This window comes from Camelus ferus, chromosome 18 (assembly GCF_009834535.1).
Source record: "Camelus ferus isolate YT-003-E chromosome 18, BCGSAC_Cfer_1.0, whole genome shotgun sequence".
Classification (NCBI taxonomy): domain Eukaryota; kingdom Metazoa; phylum Chordata; class Mammalia; order Artiodactyla; family Camelidae; genus Camelus; species Camelus ferus.
In genome coordinates, this window is record NC_045713.1 from 17,428,606 (window position 1) to 17,443,046 (window position 14,441).

Here is a 14,441-nt window from a genome sequence, read left to right on the forward strand (position 1 = left end):
TGCAGATACTAACTACTATACATAAAGTAACAAGGTCCTACTGTTAAGCACAGGGAACTATATTTGATACTTTGTAATGGCCTATAATTAAAATGAACATATATATATGTATAAATGGGTCACTTTGCTGTATACCAGAAATTAACAAAACATTCTAAATCGACTATATTTCAATTAAAAAAAAAAAGAAGGCTTAAATAGTTGGCAACACATACCAGGACACGGTACGAGAAAATTAAGTATTATATAAATGGCAAATATTTCAAAACTTTCAAGTTCACTATAAATGACAATAAAATGCCAAAAGACTTTTTTGATCTTGACAAAATTATTCCATATTTGATCAGCAATAACAAACAGATTAAAAAATTTTAATATTTTAAATGAATTTAATTTACTGAAAACTAACTTTTGGCAAACTAGTTAAAATAGTGTGAACTTAGCAACAGAACTGGCAGATCACTACAGAACAGAATGACCCAAAAATGAATATGCTAATACATAAAATAATTTATTATTAGAGGAAGGAAGAGAAAGGAATTTTCAATAAATATTCCTAGAATAACTGGTTAGCAATCTGATATCCCCCCAAATTAATTACAGTATCTTAAGGTGTTAAAGTTTTTTAAAGACAAACAGAAAAATAAAAGAACTAAAATTAAGTATTTATGAAACTTCTAAAGAGGTGAGGGCTATCTCAGCTTACAAGCTGCAGGAGAAATCAGAAAGGAAATAGATTTGAATACATGAAATGAAACTTCTACCTAGTTTTTTAAAGGCCCCACTTAGAACCAAAATAGAAAGGCAAATAAGAGACTAGCAAAAATATTTTAAGTAAGTAGGACAATAAAGCATTTTATCATATTTAGAAATTATACTAATAAGACCTGTAAATCTGATACAAAGGATAAGGATATGAGCAGACCATTTACAAAGTGGAAATAGCTTCCTAGAAACAGACATGGAATGTCAAAGGGCTTGTACATTGTAAATTTTAATGTGTACCACCAAACTGGCCTCACAAAAAGATTGAACCCAGTTACCTTCCTACCTATAGCGAATCTACTTTCCCACAAACTCATAAAAACTGCATTATTAATTTTTAATTTTTGCCAATCTGAAAGGCAAAAAAAAAGACTTCTTATTTTAATATGTATTTCCTTAAATTAACCATCTTTATAGGTATTTATTGATCATTAACATATTTTCTTTGAAGAGTTAAACTCTTCCTCTTCTTTACTCATTTTTCTATGACATCCTTTTTCTTTATACAGGTGCTCTTTTTATGCTATCTTTTAATCCTTGACTTTATATATTATGAAGATACTATAGTTTTAATCAAAGACTTCATGTTCAAATTGGTATCCAAGTTTCACTGACTTTCATATCATTAAATACACTGCTTCCAAAACAAATGTGAATGTCACAGAGAATCAGTGGCAGAGTTCCAATGTTAAACATAACAAAACAAAGTATCCAAACACTAGCCTGCCCAAATAATTCCAAATGATAATCAAACCCATGGGACATAATGTAGAGTTTATGCTTCTGGAATGAGCAGGGCCAGCACAGCAGCATTCTTAAGGAATGAACTCTAGACAACAATCTTCTATTGTACCATGTCACACCCTCTTAACTGAAGTGAAATTATGACTCCAATCTGAGCATGCCATTCCCCAGGCGAATAACTCGCATTTACATGCGAAATAACCTAGCTGCTCTAGTCCCCATTCTACCGTGCTCTACCCTCTCTTCCACAGAAGCAGCCAATTCCCCAACTGGTCAATTTATCTCATAAGTAACCAACCAAAAATTATGTCTCTTAACTCAGCTTAAAGTAACAGCAAAGTGCAAAACATAAGGTGGAGGTGGCTTCAATGATCAAAGGTTTCTGTTTTGTTTTTTTCAAAGTTATACCCCAAGCTTTAGCTCTGCTGCAGCCACTTTGTCCTCAGCCGGTTGCTACCGCTGGGCAAAGTGAGACAGACACATGTCTATGAGATGAGAGAAATCCAAAAAGCAATTGCCTGGATTGAAATGTATTTATTCAGATTTGTTAGATGGCTCAATCCAACAAATATTTGTATTATGTTTTAAGCTTCTGAGAAGTGCCTTGCGTGTAACAAAAAATTAACCAAATTCAATTGCAGAAACTTTCAAAAGCTGCTAAAACCATCCCATCTGTTGTGGGTTGAATTGTTTTCCACTCCCCTCCTCACCAAAAGATAGGTTGGACCCCAATATTGTGAATGTGACCTGATTTGGAAATAAGGTCTTTGCAGATATAATTAGTTAAAATGAAGCCATACTGGATTAGGGTGGGTCCTAAATCCAAAGACCGGTATCCTTGTAAGGCAGCCGTGAAGAGACACAAGGACATACACAGAGGCCATGTGGCCACCAACGCAGAGACTGGAGGGGTGCAGCTACAAGCCAAGGAACTTCAAAGACTGCCAGCAATCATCCTTCTTACAGCCTTCAGAGAGGGCATGGCCCTGGTGACACCTTGATTTCAGACTTCGAGTGTTCAGAACTGTGAAAGAATAAATTTCTGTTGTTGTTTTTAGCCTCCTAAGGAGTTTGTGGTAATTTGTTACAACAGCCCTAGGAAACTAATAAACCATCCAATAAGAGTTGTTGCAAATTCTATAAATAATTGAAATAAATGCATTTTCCACCAGCTGACACAGAACTGTGGATTCACAGCATTGCCTGCTCTTTACAAATAAGGTGATCACAGATCTCAGTTAGTGAGAACAGTCTTGGCTTATGCCTATTGTCCTGGCATAAAAGCACTCTTTTGGTTCTCAAAAGTGACCTGCTTTGGATAATGAAGTACATGGTCATCTTATTTATGAACAAGCCTAGAATACCCTTCTGTTTGTCGGCCTTCAGATCCCACCCTATTCAAATAACATCTGACTCCTCTTTCCCTACTGACAAAATAATCCTCTCTCTCTAGTTCCTATAGCATTTTATAAATATAGCTATTATAATACTCATGTTCTACTACAATTACTTGCTTACTTGTCTACTCCATGTTTGTAGACAACACAGTGCCCAAGAACAGGATGAGTACTCAATAGGTATTTTCTAAATTTATTACATGATTTATTCAGAAGGCTGACAAAGTACCTGCAGAGACAGCTTTCTTTTACTTTGTTCCTTGTGAAAATTAGTAAAAGAAAACCTCAGCTAGAATTGGTGTCAGGGGTGGGTGTAGCTCAGTGGTAGAGCACATGCTTAGCATGCATGAGGTCATGGGTTCAATCTCCAGCACCTCCATTTAAAAAGAAAAACTAAAAATTAAAAAAATAAAAATAAAAATAGAATTGGTGTCAGGATGGCCTGGAAAGGAAGCCCTTGTGCCCTACCACCACTACACTCATCATCCTCATCATCAGTTACCCCAAACAGGAAGACATCAATTACTCCAACAGAAAGACGTCAGCTACTGACTCAGGAACAGGAAGAGACGTACCTTGTACTCCCAAACAGGAAATGCAACTGCTTTACTACCTCAGCAAGAGAAAGAAGACCTCCTTCTTTCCCAGCAACAAGCTTAGCCAATGGAAAACGTCACAGCTCAGTCAATGAGAAGACAGTCATCACCTGAACTTTTACTTTCCTCCAATGAAGTTTCATTTTCTCCTTGTTGATACTTTCCTTCCCTTGTCCCTCTTCCTTACTATAAAAGTCTTCCATACTGTGTAAACCCTCAGAGTATCTGTTTGCCAGATGAGATGCTGCCTGATTCACGCATCCTTTAATAAAGGCAATTAGATCTTCAGATTTACTCAGTTAAATTTTAGTTTTAACATGTTTATACACTCTTCAGGGCCCAATGAAGATAGGAGGAGAAACTTAAATAGTAAAATGACTAACTTACAAAGCAGTGGTTCTCAAATTTTAGCATGCCTAAGTATCACTTGGAAGGCTTGTTAAAACAGACAGTACTGGGCCTCAGCCCAGTTTCTGATTCAGAAGGTGAGACAGGGCCTGAGAATTTGTATTTCTAAAACATTCCTGGATAATGAAGCTAGGAACTACTCTTTGAGAACCACTGCTATAAAGTAAGCACCACACTTACTAAAAGATTAATTTCTTCCCATAACTTCATTCCTAGTGGGAAACTCTGAATATGACAGAGTAGCTGGTGGCAGAGCAACATTCCTGCTAAGAATTAGGAAAGCCAGATACATTTTTAAAACCAGTGTTTAAAGGCATCAGAAAGCACCTGAAGCAACCAAGACTAAAAGGGCCTAGATTCTGGAAAAAGAAAGGAACCATAGAGAAAGAAAGTAACATTCTGTAACCCCTTTTCCCCCTAATACATTTGCTGATTCTGGGGCAAAAGGCTGAGAATCCAGACAGAGGAACCATGAGAGCTCTTGGAAGAAGTGAAAAGCAACACTCAAGGAGTCAAGATCTCAGTGAAAGAAGAGAGTCAAAGAACTGGGCCTAACAAAAGGATGGTTTTCCCCTGAAGACATTTACCAAATGCTGTAGTTGTACAAAGCGGGCTTCAAAACAAAATTGAAAATCAAGAGTGGAATTTTCAGCAATCTCATTCTCAGGAGCCAAGATTGTAGTATAGGAGCTACCAGAGGGAAGGACCCCAGGGAATTCACTAGACAATCAGTTGGAAGCCCTGAACAGCCAGCTACTTGCCAGTATTAAAGGCAAACTAGAGGGAAACGTAGCCTTATCAAACTGGCAACACAACCTTAACCATCAACTCAATTCCAAACAGGATTAGGTGATAAGCCTCCACTCTACCTGGCTGGCAAAAGGGAGCGGGGATTCCTCTCTGAAAAAGAACAGCATCATCTGGAGCTTCATGTTATTCACAGCACTCAGCATTCATGTTAACTGAAAACCAAAAGGAAACAAGTAACAGAAACAGATGCTCAGACAATCCACACACTGAAGTTAACAGAAAGACTTTAAAATAATGATGGTTATTTAAATTTCCTATTTTAAAAAATAGAAAAAAGAGGAAAGAACATATAAAAAGATGAAAAATTTCAACTGAGAATGAGAATCTAAAAGAATCAAACTGAAATTCTAGATCTGAAAAGTATATTAACTAAAATTAAGAATCCAAAGGGAAGATTTAATAGCAGACCAGACACAACAGAAGAGAAGATTAGTAACTAGAGCCCATGTCAATAAAATATATCCACACTGAAGCACAGAGAAAAACTAACAAAAGATATAGGGGGGAAAAAAGTGTAAAGAGAAACGAGGAACACTGTGAAAAACTCTACCAGATGTGTAACTAGAGTCCCAAAAGGAGAGGAGACAGTAAACAGGGCAGAAGTAATATTAAGAGGAAAGAATGAAATTTTCTAAATTGATGAAAAGACAACCCACAAATTTAAGAAACTCTTTGAATCCCAAGCAGAATAAAGACAAAGACAAAGACAACCACACAAAAACATAGCATAATTAAACTGTTGATAATCAAAACCAAAGAATTAACTTTTAAAAGTAACCAGTGGAAAATGACACATTACTTTCTCAGGAGCAACAATAAAACTAACAGCTAAATTCTCAAAAAATAAATAAATAAATAAATAAAGACAAAAGATGATAGAATGACACTTTGAAAGTGTTAAAAGAAAATAAACGCCTGCTTAGAATGTGGTGTTCATTGACTATTTAAAAATGAAGGCAAAATGAAGACATTTTCAGACAAACAAAAAATGAAAGAATTCATTATGGATAGACCTGCATTATAAGAAATACCAAAGGGAACTCTTAAGATGGAAAGGAAAATCATCCTACCCCAAACAGAAACACCGAAATACAGGAAGGGATAAAGAGCAATGGAAAGAGTAAATATGTAGGTAAGTATACGTAAATATTGATTATAAGGAACAGTAATTTCTTACAGGTCTTAAAATACATGTAGAATCTAAATGGGTGAAACAGTAACACAAGGCAGGAAAAGGGCAAGTGGTGTTAATATATCAAATCAATGCTAATCAATTATATCAATGCTAAAGTTCTAGCATTATTGGAGAAGTGATAAAAGTATAATTTGCACTAGACTATAGTAAGTCAAGAGTATATCTTATAATCTCTAGTATAACCACACCACAAAAGAATATATAACTAAGACGTTACTAGAAAGGAAAATTAAATAATAATTGGATAATAAATAATCCAAAAAAGTAGAAAAAAATAAAGCAAAAAGGACCAAAACAGGTGAGTCAAAAAGAAAAAATGACAGATGTAACACCAACTATAGTGACAATTACATCCAATGGAAATGGACTAATGATTCTAATTTAAAGACTAAAATTGTCAGACTAAAGAAAAAAAAACCTAAATCTAACTTCATGATGCTTTCTAGGACAAAGAAAATTTGAAAGTATAAGGATGAAAAAAAGATACAGCCTGCAACATCTACCAAAGAAAGCTACTAAAGCTACACTAGTATCACACAAAGTAGACTTTAAGACAAACAGCACTACTAATGATTTAAGGATAATAGTGTGAATCCACCAAGAAAATTCTAATGTGAGCAAAGTGGTTAGAAATTAGTCATCACTGGGAGCTAAGAAGAATATACTGGCTGTAACCAATTCTGTTTAGGAAATCTATGGCAGCTCAAAGAAGGGTAGAACTACACAGTAACACAGAGCTTAAATAATGGACTTCTTTGCAATACAATAAAACTCACATATGTACCTTATGGTGAGTCCTGAAATACTTACACAAAATATTAAAAATTCAAAACCACAAAATAAAAGGTAGACAGTTTTAGACAACAAAAACATATACATTAATAAAGATCAGAAGATATTCTGGGGTGATGTGTTTACCAGACTGGGTAGTTCGATAAAGTCACTAAAATTCATAACTATAAAAACTAGACTCCTTGACATTAACCTCAGAAAAAGAAAAAAATTTTTAAAGTATTTCCTAGTACTCAGACTGTTCTTCTCCAAATACAGCTGAAGAGTTCACTGAAGAATGAAACTGAAATCTTTGCATTACACTTACCTAAATGGCAGACTCACCATTATAACTATTATTATTTGTGCTTGGGGATGGAACTTCGGCTAAAATCCAATCTCCTAATCAGTTTTTTCTGTCAGAATCTAAGAATTTTAACTTCAAAAGAATCCAAACTTATTTCTCAAACACTATTTAAGTTTATATATATATATATATATATATATATATATATATATATATATATATATATATATATATAAACTTATTTATTCAATTACAAGACCAAAGTACTGAAAAGGCAAAAATTCTTCTTTAAGGAAACAGCCTACAAACTCTTATGGGTAACAACAACAACAAAATTTGCCTGCCTTTTATTCTCAAATATGTGCAAGAATAAAAGTTGGCTCCTGGTAGGAAGGGTACAGCTCAGTGGTAGAGTGCGTGCTTAGCATCACAAGGTCCTGGGTTCTAACTCCAGTACTTTCATTTAAAACACAAACAAACCTAATTACCTCCCCATCAAAAAGAAAAAGTAATAATAATAAAAAAATAAAAGTAGGCGTCTGTGAGAAAGTGGTGTCTACTTCATACAACTGATACTCAAAGGATTTAAATGCTGAATGTCAGTATTGTCTCCCATCAGACATTCTATTTCCTGGGGGAGGTAGCATCACATGATGTTTCGTAAAGGCATCAGCAGCTAGCATATGGGCGTGAAAATACTCTGCCATCTAATTACTCCTTATAAATGGTATTTGAGATGTGTTCATTCATAACTACACAACATTTGAAATCCCAGACAAATAAAATCTACATACTTATCACACTACAACCCAACTGCAAAGGCTAATTAATTTATACAAATAAAAATATAATCCAATTTGCTAAGTAAAAGCCAAGCATTTTACTTCCTGAGACACTAATTATAATGGATATTAGATGTTCTGTTTCATCAGTTTATGGTGGGGTTTTTTGTTTGTTCTCATATTTTTAATTTGTATTCTGCTTATAATATCCTGTTCAAAACTTAGGTCACTAGCCCAACTCATTTTTCAGGAACTTACTTAACAATGACAAAAGCCCGATGGAAATGCAATTAAGAAACCACTGTTACATAACTATATTTAGGCAAGGACAGTTCCACCCATCGCTTAGTGATTAAGGAAGAATAAGGATGTTCTCTGTTCTTTATAGTTTCATAGGCTAGGTCACAACTTAGAATATACTGTAGGAACTCTATTACAGTACTTCAAAATAAAATGATCTGGAATTACGTGGAACAGACGCATATGAAAACTCACAGTAAATAATGGTTTATTTATCTGTACAACTCTAATGTAATACAATTTCTAATAAAACACAGAATACACCTAGCAATGTCACTACAAAAGGATGATCTAAATTCACCCTAAATCACAGCAGTGAGAATATCAGCTAAAGTTTTACTCTAAAATATAACACAAACCTCCTTTTCCAGAATGGCATACTATCTTTGTAACTATTATTGTGGTTTTCCTGATCTTATGAGACAAACTTATAACAAACAGAAAAAATATATGCATTTCCCACTTCTCCAATCTTGATGAATACCTCAAAGACATATTTCTCCCCAGCTTTATAAACTATGGCCAAATGCCCATAGTTTGTAGCACTATGTAGTTTCTGGATTCCGGGAAGATCCGGAACTGTTGGGCCCTTCTGCAATGGTGGGTTCTAATACCTGCCAACATGTTTACTTCCATTCCTTGTACACGCCTAGTTCCATCTTGTGGGCTCAGCCTAATCCACCTCAAGTAGTAAGAAGTGCCAGGTACAGAACACTGAGTCTGTCATTTGAGTTCAACGTCTCCACCAGCTCTTGTATGACCTGGAACAAGTTACTGCTCTGAACCACATTTCTTTGTTTTTCTTTTAAGAAGGGCAATAAGGGGAGAAGACAATAATGAGATAAAGCATATAAAGGGCTTATTATTAGCACATGCCCGGCCCATGCTAGCACTTGATAAATTTGAATTATTTTTACTTGAAACGGCAACCTTTTAGCTTGAGCAAAATATAGATATGTTAATTTACTGGGCACTACATCTAAGATGAGTGGATCTGTTTCCTTCCTAAAAATAAATTATATGTCTGGAATTTCCAAGCCAATGCCCTCTGTGTTGGGAGTTAACACTCCAAAGCTACTTCTAGAAATAAATCTTAGTATACAAGGGTATTCCCTTAGCCCATCTTTGAGTGGAGGTGAGGTGACTTTCATTTAAATATTTGTGCTTGTAAGACTCCTCTATTTTCATGCCCCCCATGATAAAACATGTCTACTAAAAACATGGCTCTGTGATTAACCAAACAACATAAAAAATAGATGTACTCAAAGAACTTGTGAGAAGCACAAATTCAAACCCCACTGCTCATAAACTCATAACAAAAGCTCCACTGAGAAACAAAATATTTATGAAACGTAATCTGAAGACTGTGCAATCCCCATCTACTTATCTAGGCAATCTAAAGCAGATCCTTAAGTTAACCAGTCTAGAGATCTAAGTGCTTAGACACCACAGCATCTTGCCAGCACCAGAACTGTTTTCACTGAATTATGTTTTGATGTTATGTCATCAACCTACACAACGAGACAATGAGGATTTTACTAAAAAATAAAGTAAGACACAACATAGCCCTTTGAAATACATGCTGCATTTACTTAAGGATGATGTAGTTGAGGAGTTTCTCCATACAAGGAATCCTTGGGAATCCAAAGGAGAAATTGGTCTTTTATCTTATGGTCACTGCACCATGTAACTGATCATATTTCTCTCTGTACTGGCTACTAAAAAGCAGAGTCAAATTTGTGGCTCTCTAACAATACTTAAGACTTCAGTCCAAGTACTTTGTGTACATATCTCATTCCTGTTTCCATCTTAATTTTTCTCCCACAATCCTGAATTCAGCCCCTCCTTTATTTCTGTTATGTTACCAACAGAATGTTGTATATATCTTTGTAAGTCATTAGGAATCCTTTCTGGAACAAGACGTGATATAAGTAAATAGTATGTTCCACTTAAAAAACAGCATAAGACAATAAGAAGATATTTTCTTCCATTAATAAACATTTTGTGAGTTCAATTTCTAGAGGCATTATCTTTCTTGCACTCTAAAAGAAAAAAAGAAAGTGTTGTAGAAAATATCATGTCTAAAATTAGGAAATTCTAACAATAGAGGAACTACCAAAATAAAACACTTTCATTATGTATTTGTACCTTTGGAGCACACTGAATATTGTAAATATATCCCATGTAAAAATCCCCCAAAAGTCATTTTTATTTTAAAATATGGACCAAACCACCATAAATGCAACTGCAACTGAGAATCTATTCTGAATAAGAACTGAATAGACTAGCTTAAAAAATGACTTATAAAATTTTTGTACAGCTCCTTCTGCGCTGCCCTGTGCCTAGTGTAGGGGATGCTATGGTGCCGACCATCCCTTAAGGTGAGACAGCACAGATTTTAGAGCCCCAAAGGGTCCTGCTACATTCCTGCTTCAGGGATTTCAGTAATCTTGCTGTCGTTTGAGGATGATAAAAAGCTTAAGACTCTTAGCGGGTAAAATTTTATTCCATCATGAACTCATACTTAACATTCTGATCATAACTTCTGACTTTTAACTACATATTCATCTAATTAGTTGATTATACTTACAGTCCTTCACCCTTCCCAGTAATCATAAACAAGTGAGCTATGCTACCAGAGACATGAAATGCTATAGAATAAAATAAAAATTATAGACTTCCTACCCCACTGTAGTAACTACACCAACAACAGGAATCTTACAGGGTAACTTGAAAGCAGCACCATAAAGTACAGCCTTTTCTTAAAGCATTTTAGGAGTTTTATCCAAATAACAAACAGATAAATTATGAGTTACATAATACTACCTGGGATAAAGGTAAGTCAACTGTTGTTGTTCTCCTAAGTGTTGAATATTCAACAATAGTCTAGAATATGTCAAGGCATTTCAGTCATATGAAACAACATACATGATGTTTCTATAATGCTATACGATAAAAATGAGCATTTAAAAAGACTTTCAAAATATCTGGCCTCTTGTGAAACCTTTTTTCAGTGTGACTTTATTGCTGGGTTAAGAAGCTACTTAATAGCATTTCTATTCTGAGCCACAGAATAGACAGGTGTTATGTTACACAGGTATCATCTACACTTTAGGGATGGGTCATCTCTGCTAGAGATGTTTACTTTGCAACCAGTATAAACACATGTGCTAAAAATTAAACTCATATTTTCAAGACAGAAATTCTATGCCTCTAGCCAAAGACTGACACAAGTAAATGTTAGTTCTTCTATATGAAGCCACTAAAATAAGTTAAGTACTGGTCAATTTTTTTTTTTTTTTCACTGAAAACCAACATCAGAAACCAATGATGTCTTCATCAAGTCCTCATGGAATACCTGTGAATGCTCAACTTGGATTGAGATGCAAAGAGACAAAGGCAGAATTCCTGTTTACAGAAGCTTACAAATCAGCAGGGTCAGACACTCTCATAAACAATCAGTAAATGAGTATACAATTCAATTCAAACATTTAATGAGCAGAAAGGATTAAAATACAAGCTAGCACATAACCAAGTCCTATACTGGGCACAATCCTCATCAGACACATAGCAGCCTGGGTGTAAGATCCACGTCAAATTCCATTTTAACGAGGCAAATAACCCTCTGTAAAACCCTTCCTTGGTTCTGTCATCATCAGATAAAAGTCCAAGAATCTCCTGCATCTCAGTCCCTATCTGCCACCACTCTCTGCCCCACATTTTTTCACTTTTCAAAAACCACCTCCTGGTAGTTACTGGCCTCTTCTCCTTTAGTGGTCCCTCCCCCACATCCCCACTACACCTGAAATCCCCACCCGGCCTCGTTAGTCTAAATGTCACTCATTCTTCGAGACACTTCCAGTATTCCCCAATACAGTTCCTCAACGCTCCACACCCTACCGTCCCTCAGGACACTTAGGGCGTTGCTCCTCAGTGCTCTACTTCAAGCTCATGCTGCTTACCGCATTGTATTGAAAGGATCCTTGCTGTCCCTGTCTCCTTAAGTGGCTAATGTCTAGAGAGAAGAAAATGATTGCTTCGAAGATCAATAAACATTCAAATCCTTGAACACTTCTTAATCTTCCACCTATGAACCAGTAACTCTTGAAATTAACGTTATTTATCATCAGATGGACTAAATAAAATCAAATCTTGCACCTCCAACAAGCTTTCTTGGTATTTTAATTAGCTGACTTAGACTTCTGCTTGTTTTGCAGTTTTAGGTTTACAGGGGGTAAAAAAAAGTGCAACTTTTTTTTGTATTAGCAACTGTAACTATTTTTTAATCTCAAAAACCAAACCAAAACAAAACTCCTCAGATCCAAAAAGTACTGCCCAGGTGAGGCTGTAAACTCATCCTGACAAATTTCCACATCTAATCTCACGGGTAAAACGAGACCCCCACCCCACCCCAGCGCCCACTGACACATTTGCCAACCACAGAGCTTGGTCACCAGCGCTGAGACACCACCAGCAGGCTATGACCTACTCTCTGAAGCGGCCAAGTCCTTCCTGCCTCTGTCGACTAAACTTCCGTGATGGGCATCACCTCTGCCCTCCTCCAAGACGCTTTGGAAACAGGGACTTCTGCTCCAAACCCCAGGCCTACAACTTCGTCCTCAACCACCGGGCGAGAGTTAGGACCAGTCTTCCAGTGCCCGCGCCACGAAAGACAGCATCCTCTCAACTCCGGGACCTTCCCCTCCCCAAGACCGACGCGAGTTGGTGAAGTCCCAGCGCCCCTGCCCAGGCCGGGCTGCGACGGGTACCCGAAGGGCCCAGGACGCGACCCGACCGGCCACCACCACAGGTGTCCCCTGGCACAACGCCGACTGGAGAGCGAGGAGAGAGCCGGCCAGGGGTAAGCCAACGCGCGAGGGGCGGACGGGTGGCAGAAGGCGGCCAGGAAACGAGACGCGTCTGTCCGTCGGAGCTGGGCCGGACTCTGGAGAACCTGGCGACGAGCGTCTGAAACGGGCAGGCCGTGCACGCAGAGGGCTGAGGGGGGCCGGCCAGGGCCGCGCCGCCGGGCCCCGGGCTGGTACGAAGGCGGCAGGCGACACCGGAGCGAGGTGGCCCCGGCCGGGTGGACAGCACGGACCCATGACCCAGCGGCCCCCGCGGGGCCGCCGCCGCCACCGTCCAGCTGTGCCGAGCCGAAAACCGCGCCTCCCTCAGCCCCCGTCGGTCGTCCGTACCTCACAGGCGGCTCCACCGGCGTCGGGTCCGCCGCTCTCCCCGCGTCGCTCGAGTAGGTCCCGGCGCCAGTCCACAACCCGCCCTCACGCCGGCCCTCCCTCTCGCGCGCCCCGCCCCCGGCGCCGCGAGCGCACGCCACGCACGCACGACGTCACTTCCGGGGCCTGGACGCTCGTGGGGAGGTTGCAGTTGCGAGGTTCCCGTCGGAATCTCTCTGGGTGGAGCGAGACCGACGCTAGCGTGAATGATACAGCGACAGAGCCGTAGGACCAGAGGAAGGAGGCGGCCTCGGCGCCAGTCCTGGGAGGCTGAACTGGAGGGTTCGGGAGCCAGCGGAGAAGACAGGTGTTTCCCTGTCTTTTCTTCAGCCCGCTTCCGGGATCCTGCCCCTCGGGGGCCGCGCACCCTGGGGCCCCTGTCGGGCTTGGCAGAGGCAGAGGCTGCGGGTGAGCAGTGTTTGGATCAGTAGACGGACGGTTCCACCCCGGAGGGAATGAGGCTGCCATCGCTTCACGCGGACTTTAGGATTTTAAAAGGGTTCGAGTTAAAGGACCTTAAAGAGATCGGTTGATCTAGAAGGCGGTTTTACAGCTGAGCATAACTTAGTCCCAGAAGTTAAATAAGTTAGCGCCACACAGTGTTTAATGGTCGAGTCATAAACGGAATCCCGTTCTCCGTGATTCCCGTTTCAGGAATGTTGGAGACAGTAGTTGCCTCTATTCTGGATGCATTCTGTAGTACAAAGTGCAGTCACGACTGGGAAAAAAAAAGAAAGAAAATACTATAGTGTTATGTTCGGGAGGAAGACTTGGGTTGGAATCCCAGATTTGCTGAAGGCTCCCTCTCTGAGCTTGAACAGGTTGCCTTATTTCTCCGTCTTTGCTCATTATTTGCAAAATGGAGATTGATTCGCTTCTCAAATTATTCCTTAACACAGGAGGGTAGCAGAATATGCGATGACAATCCCTTTCCTCTTTTGTCTTTACTGGAAAATGATACCCAAGTTGGCATTCTAAGCCTTTTCCCTGGGCATCTCCATGTATATGTGAGGTATACATGTTAATAAATTTCTACTTGTTTTTCTCTTGTTACTCTGTCTGTTATAAGAGTCTCAGCCAAGAGCTCAGGAAAGCAGAAGGAAAATTATTTTCCCTCCTCTACAGCACC

At 38.7% G+C, this 14,441-nt stretch overlaps 1 protein-coding gene across 7 annotated transcripts in view; it reads right to left on the reverse strand.

The window, feature by feature from the left end:
* Positions 1-13,413, reverse strand: part of LOC102512548 (rab5 GDP/GTP exchange factor) — a 94,083-nt gene extending 80,670 nt beyond the window's left edge. For 3 of the 7 annotated variants that reach the window (XM_032460340.1, XM_032460342.1, XM_032460343.1), the window contains exon 1: positions 13,274-13,390. The gene's annotated coding sequence lies outside the window, so the exon portion shown is untranslated. Of the gene's footprint in view, positions 1-4,779; positions 4,863-13,273 lie in introns of those variants that run through there. The other 4 variants (XM_032460341.1, XM_032460338.1, XM_032460339.1 and 1 more) reach the window with 4 other exon arrangements.
* Positions 13,414-14,441: the final 1,028 nt, after the last annotated feature.